We start from the raw sequence: 7,227 nt of genomic DNA, 5'->3' as shown, positions 1-7,227 counted from the left end.
GAGCTTTTCATTATTAAATTTAGAAACTTAACTTTTGCTTTTGTTGGAAATTCTTTTGTAGCATCAGTATACACATTTTCATCATAAGGACATTACAATTCGTAGCCCCAAACAGATTTAAGTGCCCCGTGAATAAGTGAGTCAAAGTTGAATCTGTCATGTTCTGGATGATAGTAAATGGTATAGAAAAGTATGTTTTCTGAAGCAAAGGTGATCAGTAATCTAAGAGTCAGAGAATCTCAAGATTGAAAGAAACATTTTGGTTCATCCAATATACCTAGCCACTTAAAGCAGGAATCTTTCTGTAGTGATCCTGACAGGTGATCAACTTGTTTCTGTCTGAACTACTATGTGAAATTCATTTCTCTAACTTTGGTTTCAGTTCTGTCTTTTTTTGTTTGTTTGGGGTGATAGAAAACTGCCTCTTGTGTAAGACAGTCTTCAAATATTTGAAAATCATTTCCTTCTTAGTCTTGTCCTGATTGGCATCCTTGGTCCTTTTAACCATTCTCCATACTAAAAAATAAAAAAATAAAAAAATAATTGAATCTTAACTACTCCATTAAACCTTTTCTGGATGTTTTCCAGTTTGTCAATTCTCTTTAAAATACAAAACCTAGAACCAAATGCAGTATAATCTTTGTTGACTGGCCATCACAGAAATGTGTCAGACTATTGTTACCCATGACTTGGACACTATATTTCTGTTGATATAGATGTCTGGATAGCTAGTGAACAAGGATAATTCTTTTATATTAATCTTGTGTCAATTAAGACTCCAAGAATCTTTTTCACATGAGTCCCTGCCCAGTTTGAATTCCTTTCGGCTGTCACTAGAAAATTGATTTTTCTAAATACCTAAAAGCAATGTAAATAATGCATACTATTAAATACAACCTGTAAAATGCATAACATATACAAAAGAAAATACATAATCCAATCATATATATAATATACTATATATTAATATATAATATAATAATATATCATAATCATTGATACTTTGGTATATTTCCTTCCACTTTTGATATTTAGGTAACAGAAGCTATACTGTATTGCTATGGTTTGAATGTTTGTGTCTCCCCAAAATTCACATGTCTAAATCCTAACATCCAATGTGATGGTATTAAGAGATGGGGCCTTTGGAGGTGCTTAGGTCATGATAGTAGAGACCTCATGAATGGGTCTAATGTTCATACATAAGACATCCCGGAGAGATCCCTTGCCTTTTCTTCCAGGCGAGGATACAATGAGAAGTCTGCAACCTGAAAGCCTTAATCTGACCACATGGATACCCCGGTCTTGGACTTCCAGCCTTCAGAACGGTAAGAAATAAATTTATGTTGTTTGTAAGCTATCCAGTTTGTATATTTTGTCATAGCAGCCTGAATGGACTATGACATGTATGAATATTTTTACATTATGATTTTTTTAAGTTTATTTCTTTATTTTGAGAGAGAGAGAGAGCAGGGAAGGGGCAGAGAGAGAGAATCCCAAGCAGGCTCTGCACTGATAGTGCAGAGCCTGACACAGGGCCTGAACTCATGAACAATGAGATCATGACCTGAGCTGAAACGAAGAACCAAGGGCTGGAGGCTTAACCTACTGAGTCACCCAGGCACCCCAGTTTCTGATTTTTTACTTAACATTATGTCAATGAATGTTTCCGGGCTCTTAAAATTCTTCAAAAGTGGTAAACATATGTCCTTTATTCTATAGTGCCATTGGATCGCATTTAGTAATTTCCTTCTTGAAAGATTTTGTTCTCAGTTTTACTGTTTATTTTTTTACTAAAAAAATTTTTTTTTACATTTATTTATCTTTTGAAAGGCATAGAGAGACATAGCACAAGTTGGGGAGGGGCAGGGAGAGAAGGAGGCACAGAATCCGAAGCAGGCTCCAGGCTCCGAGCTGTCAGCACAGAGCCTGACGCGGGGCTCCCACTCACAAGCCGTGAGATCATGACCTGAGCCGAAGACGGATGCTTAACCAACTGAGCCACCCAGGCACCCCTCAATTTTACTGTTTCAAAAAGGTCAAATAATGTTGGCACTGTGACAGTTAGGTAATGCACTGAGGCAATGGATTATCTATTTGAAAAAAGTACAATTATACCTTTTTCTCACAGGACACAACAAAATAAATTTCATAAGAATTAAAGAGTTCTATGTAATAAGAAATGCCAGTGGGAAAGTTTTTACCTGATGGGAAAGAACTTATATAAGAAAGCATAAAAGGAAAAATCAATACATTTGATTATGTGTAAGTTAGAAATTCTAAATATCAAAAAACATCATATCTGAAAAGAAACAGTATATCGCATTTTGTGAAAAAAAAAAAAAAACATTTTAAATGATGATCTGGGGGCGCCTGGGTGGCTCAGTCGGTTAAGCATCCGACTTCGGCTTGGGTCATGATCTCGGTTTGTGAGTTCGAGCCCTGCGTCAGGCTCTGTGCTGACAGCTCAGAGCCTGGAACCTGCTTCAGATTCCGGGTATCCTCCTCTCTGTGCCCCTCCCATGCTCATGCTCTGTCTCTCAATAATAAATAAATGTTAAAAAAATTTTAAAAATGATGATCTGAATTCATAAGGTATAAAACAACCATACAAATAAATATTAAAAACATTAAAGCCCTAGTGGTGTAATGTGTAAGAAACATTAAGAGTTAGTTTGCCAAAAAAATATGGTTCACTAGCAGCTATAATATAAACTGTCCTTTCTTACTAGTTATTGTGAAAGCAGTATTAAAACAAAAATCAGATATTTTGTACTGTCTATGAACTGGTACGACCTGTCTGGAGATTTATCTTGTAATATATATCAAATGCCTTAAACAAGAGCACAACGCTTAATATAATAATTTCTCCTCTAAGAGTATATCCTAAGATAATAAAGATATGGACATATATGCATGAATAAGAGTATTTGTTACCTAATCTAAATGCCTAACACTAAGGAAATATGGAAATACAATTACAGTATGCAATAGGATTCTTCCAAACATACTTTTAATAATTGTCTATTTAATGTAATGGGGAGACGCTAACAATGTCATTTGAGAAAGCAGAATATATTATGTACGTGTAATTACAGTTTTGCAAGAAAAAAACTATAGTAATAAAAATGAAAGGCAATACATCAACGTGAACATTGGTGGTTTCTACATGGAATATTTGTGGATGGTATTTAATTGTTCCTCTGTACCTTTCAACATTCCTTAAATCTGTTGTTTAAAAATTAGGATAAAAATTATTTCCATATTTAAATAGTATTGTGATAAACATCTTTGTACATAAAACTTACTATGTGCTTCTTAATTCTGATTATTTTCAAGAGAGAGTCTTAAAAGTCGAATGGAGTAGGATGTAATAATTTTATCAGTCTCTCTCAAATTGCGCTATTTTGGTTCTGGCTGAGCATTTTCACATGTTGGGGAAATTACAGATCTCATACATCATTCAGTGTATAGTAGGATTCTATCTATTCGATCTGTGAGTTTGATCAACATGATAAACCAAAACCTCATGTAATCACTGTTTACAAAGCAAAAGTTTGACTAGGACAGTTTAGAGGATGGAATTTCAAACACAGGGCCCTGTGGGAAGGACATGATGGCCCATGAATAGTCCTGGAAGCGGAGTGGTTTACGTCCAAAAATGGGAGGATTTACTCTTGCCATGGAAATGAAATATCGTGAACAAATTAACTAGTTCTGATCATCAAGCACCCACTTATTAAGAGTCCTAGTATCTGATCAGTCTTCTGGTAGGCAGAGGAGACCTCGTTACAGTGCTTTAGGAAGGTAGAATCTAGCTGTGGAGTTATGATTCATGGCCAGGAAATATTAGAAGCAGTTTGTCCTAAACTTGGGTGATCACCCAAGTCATGCAGATAGATACTTAAAAATACAGATCTCAAGTTTCTGTGTCTAATGATCATTGTTCAAGACCTTTGGAGTGAAGTATTTTTTAAAAGTTCCTTCAATGACCCTGACAACCAGCCAGGTTTGACAATCCCTTAGGTAGACAAATCAAGCTACTATGAAGAGGTATGGGCAAAAGCAGAATCAGGATGGGTTGGGAATAGTCAAGTAAGGCTTATTATAGGAGATGAAACAGGCAAATTTGCCAAAGTAGTTTATTTACCATCTTCATTATGTATTAAGACCTAGACTCTTTCTCAAAAGGCATTTGAGTTTCCATATATATATAATCTCCAACAGCCATATATGTTACATGCTTTACTTACTTAACAAGATAAACCAAGTTGCAATAAAAATTCTGGGCCATGAGCGGCTCCTGGATGGCTCAATCAGTTGAGTCTGACTCTTGGTTTCACCTCAGGTCACGATCTCATGGTTTCATGACAGTTTCTAACAGTGCAGAGCCTGCTTGGGATTCTCTCTCTCTCTCTCTCTCTCTCCCTTTCTCTCCCCTGCCCCCCACTCATGTTATCTCTATGTCTATCAAAATAAATAAATAAATTTAACAAAAAAATTCCAGGCCATGAAAATGAGAAGAAGGCAATCATTCTCTTATAACTAGTACAATTATTTATTTTCATTTCTGTAACACTCATTCATTTAATAAATGTCTCAGCCTACTGTGCACTGAACTCCCACTCTCTTATGTGCTTGGGATAAACCACTAGACAAACCAGGCAAAGATGTCTGCCCTTGTGATGTTCACATTCTATCAGGGGAACACACACAAGAATAAACAAAATGAGTAAATTACTGAGTGTGTGAGAAGATGACAAGTGTCTGGAATATTTGGAAAGGAGGAGTCAGTATTAAACCGGGTGATCAGGGTAGGCCTCCTGGAGAAGGTGAGATTTGAGGCTGGAGAGGGATTAAACTAACCGGGTATCTTGGAAAAGAATATTCTAGGCATAGACTATAACCAGTGCAAAAGCCCTACAATGGCAGTGTGCCTAGTGTGTTTGAAGAAAAGCCAGGAGTCCAGAGTGGCTGAGATGGAGTGAGTGATCAGAGAGGAACAGGAAATGAGGTCAGAGAGGTAATGGGGGTGTCAAATTGCATAGGCCTTTGTAGGCCACTGGAAGGCTTTGAAGTGAAACCAGGAGCCTCACTCCTGGTCCCTGGCAAACATTGATCTGATTTCTGTCTTTGTAATTCTGCCTTTTCCAGAATGGCATCATATATATATATATATATATATATATATATATATATATGACACAATATATATATATATATATATATATATATATATATATATATATATTTGTATATGTAATTTTGTGTCTAGCTCCTTATAATTAGAATAATATTTCTGAGACTCTTCTATGCTGTTGTGTATTAGTAGTTCATTCCTTTTTATTGCTAAATAATTATCATTGTGTAACTATATCAGTTTGTTTAGCCATTCACCAGTTGATGAGGATTTGGATTGTTTCCAGTTTGGGGCTATTATGAGGCTATTATGAAGCTGCTATGAACATTTGTGTAGAGGTCTTTGTGTGGACATATGTTTTCATTTCTCTTGGGCAAATTACTAGAATTGAAGCAATGGGGTCATATGATAAGTGTATGTTTAGTTTCAGATGAAACTAAACTCTTTTCTAAAATGCCTGCATAATTTCAATGTATGAGAGTCGATTTGTTCTTCATTCTTGCTAGCACATGATATTTACAGTTTTTAAAAATTAGATAATCTAGTAAATGTGTAGTGGTCATTTTAATTTACATTTTCCTAACGGTTTATGATATTGACCAACCTTTCATGTGTTCATCTGCCATCTGTATCTAGTCTTTGATGAGTTATGTTTATTTTATTTATTTATTTATTTATTTATTTATATTATTATTATTTTTTAATATCAAATTTATTGTCAGATTGGTTTCTATACAACACCCAGTGCTCATCCCAAAAGGTGCCCTCCTCAATGCCCATCACCTACCCTCCCTGATGAGTTATGTTTAAATCTTTGCTCATTTTAAATTTTGGTGTTTGTCTTACTATTATTGAATTGTAGGTATTCTTTTTATATTCTGGATACAAGCGCTTTATCTGATAAGTATTTGGCAAATATTTTCTCTTTGTCTGTGGCCACCTTTTCATTTTTGTAAAGTTGTCTTTTGAGGAGTAGCAGTTTTTCATTTTTATTACGCCTAACTTACCAATTTTTTTCTTTCATGGTTTGTATTCTCATGCATGATCTGTGAAATATTTGTATTGTCAAAGTCAGAAATATTTTTTCCTAGGGTTTCTTTTAGACATTTTATAGTTTTATGTTTTATATTTAGACTATAATATATTTTATTTAATTTTTGTAGATACAGTGATATATGGGCCAAGCTTCTTCAAGGTATAGATAGATGATTGATATATAGTTAGATAGATAAATTTTCCAGCACCATTTTTGAAGACTATTTTTCAAAGACTATATATATATTTGTATATATATAAACACATGCATTTCATACATATCTTTTCTATATAAAGTTTTTCATTAGAGGGGAATTGACATCTTCACATATTGTTTTCTAATCTTATGATAACAGTATGCCTGTCTCCACTTACTTAGGTCTTTCTAAATTTCTCACAAAAATGTTTTGTACCTTTTGTCACACAAACATTGCACTTATTTTGTTAATTTATTCCTATTATGAGTATTTCATATTTTGATGCTGTTATAAATGGTACTGTTTTCTTTGTTTTAATTTGCAACTTGTATTGCTGGTATAGGGGATTTCAACTAATTTTAGTATACTGACCTTGTATCTTGAGTGTTCAAAATCTTGATTCTTGGATATAATAGCTTTTTTGGGAAGACTCTTTGTAACTTTCTAAATAGACAATCATGACATTTGAGAATAAAGACAGTTTAATTTCTTCTTTCAAATCTAGTTGCCTTTTATATCAGCTTTTGTGTACCTGATGGCATTGGTTAGGAGCTACAGTAAAATGTTAAGTACAAGTGGTGAGCGTGAATATCTTTGTCTAATTCCTGATCTGAAGAGGAAAACATTCAGTGAAGGCCAATGTCGGCTGTTGATATTTCACACATGCCTTTCATGAGGTTGGGGAAATCTCCTTACATTCCTAGTTTGCTGAGAATTTTTGAATAGATGTTCAAATTGTCAAATTCCTTTTCTACATCTATAGTGATACTCATATATACTTTTCATTTTTTGCTTGCTGATATGAATCACATTGATTGATTTTCCAGTGTTGCTTTGACCTGGTAGTCTTGTAATAAA

The sequence above is a fragment of the Panthera tigris genome, chromosome X (assembly GCF_018350195.1).
Source record: "Panthera tigris isolate Pti1 chromosome X, P.tigris_Pti1_mat1.1, whole genome shotgun sequence".
NCBI classification, from domain to species: domain Eukaryota; kingdom Metazoa; phylum Chordata; class Mammalia; order Carnivora; family Felidae; genus Panthera; species Panthera tigris.
This window is presented reverse-complemented; position numbering follows the sequence as displayed.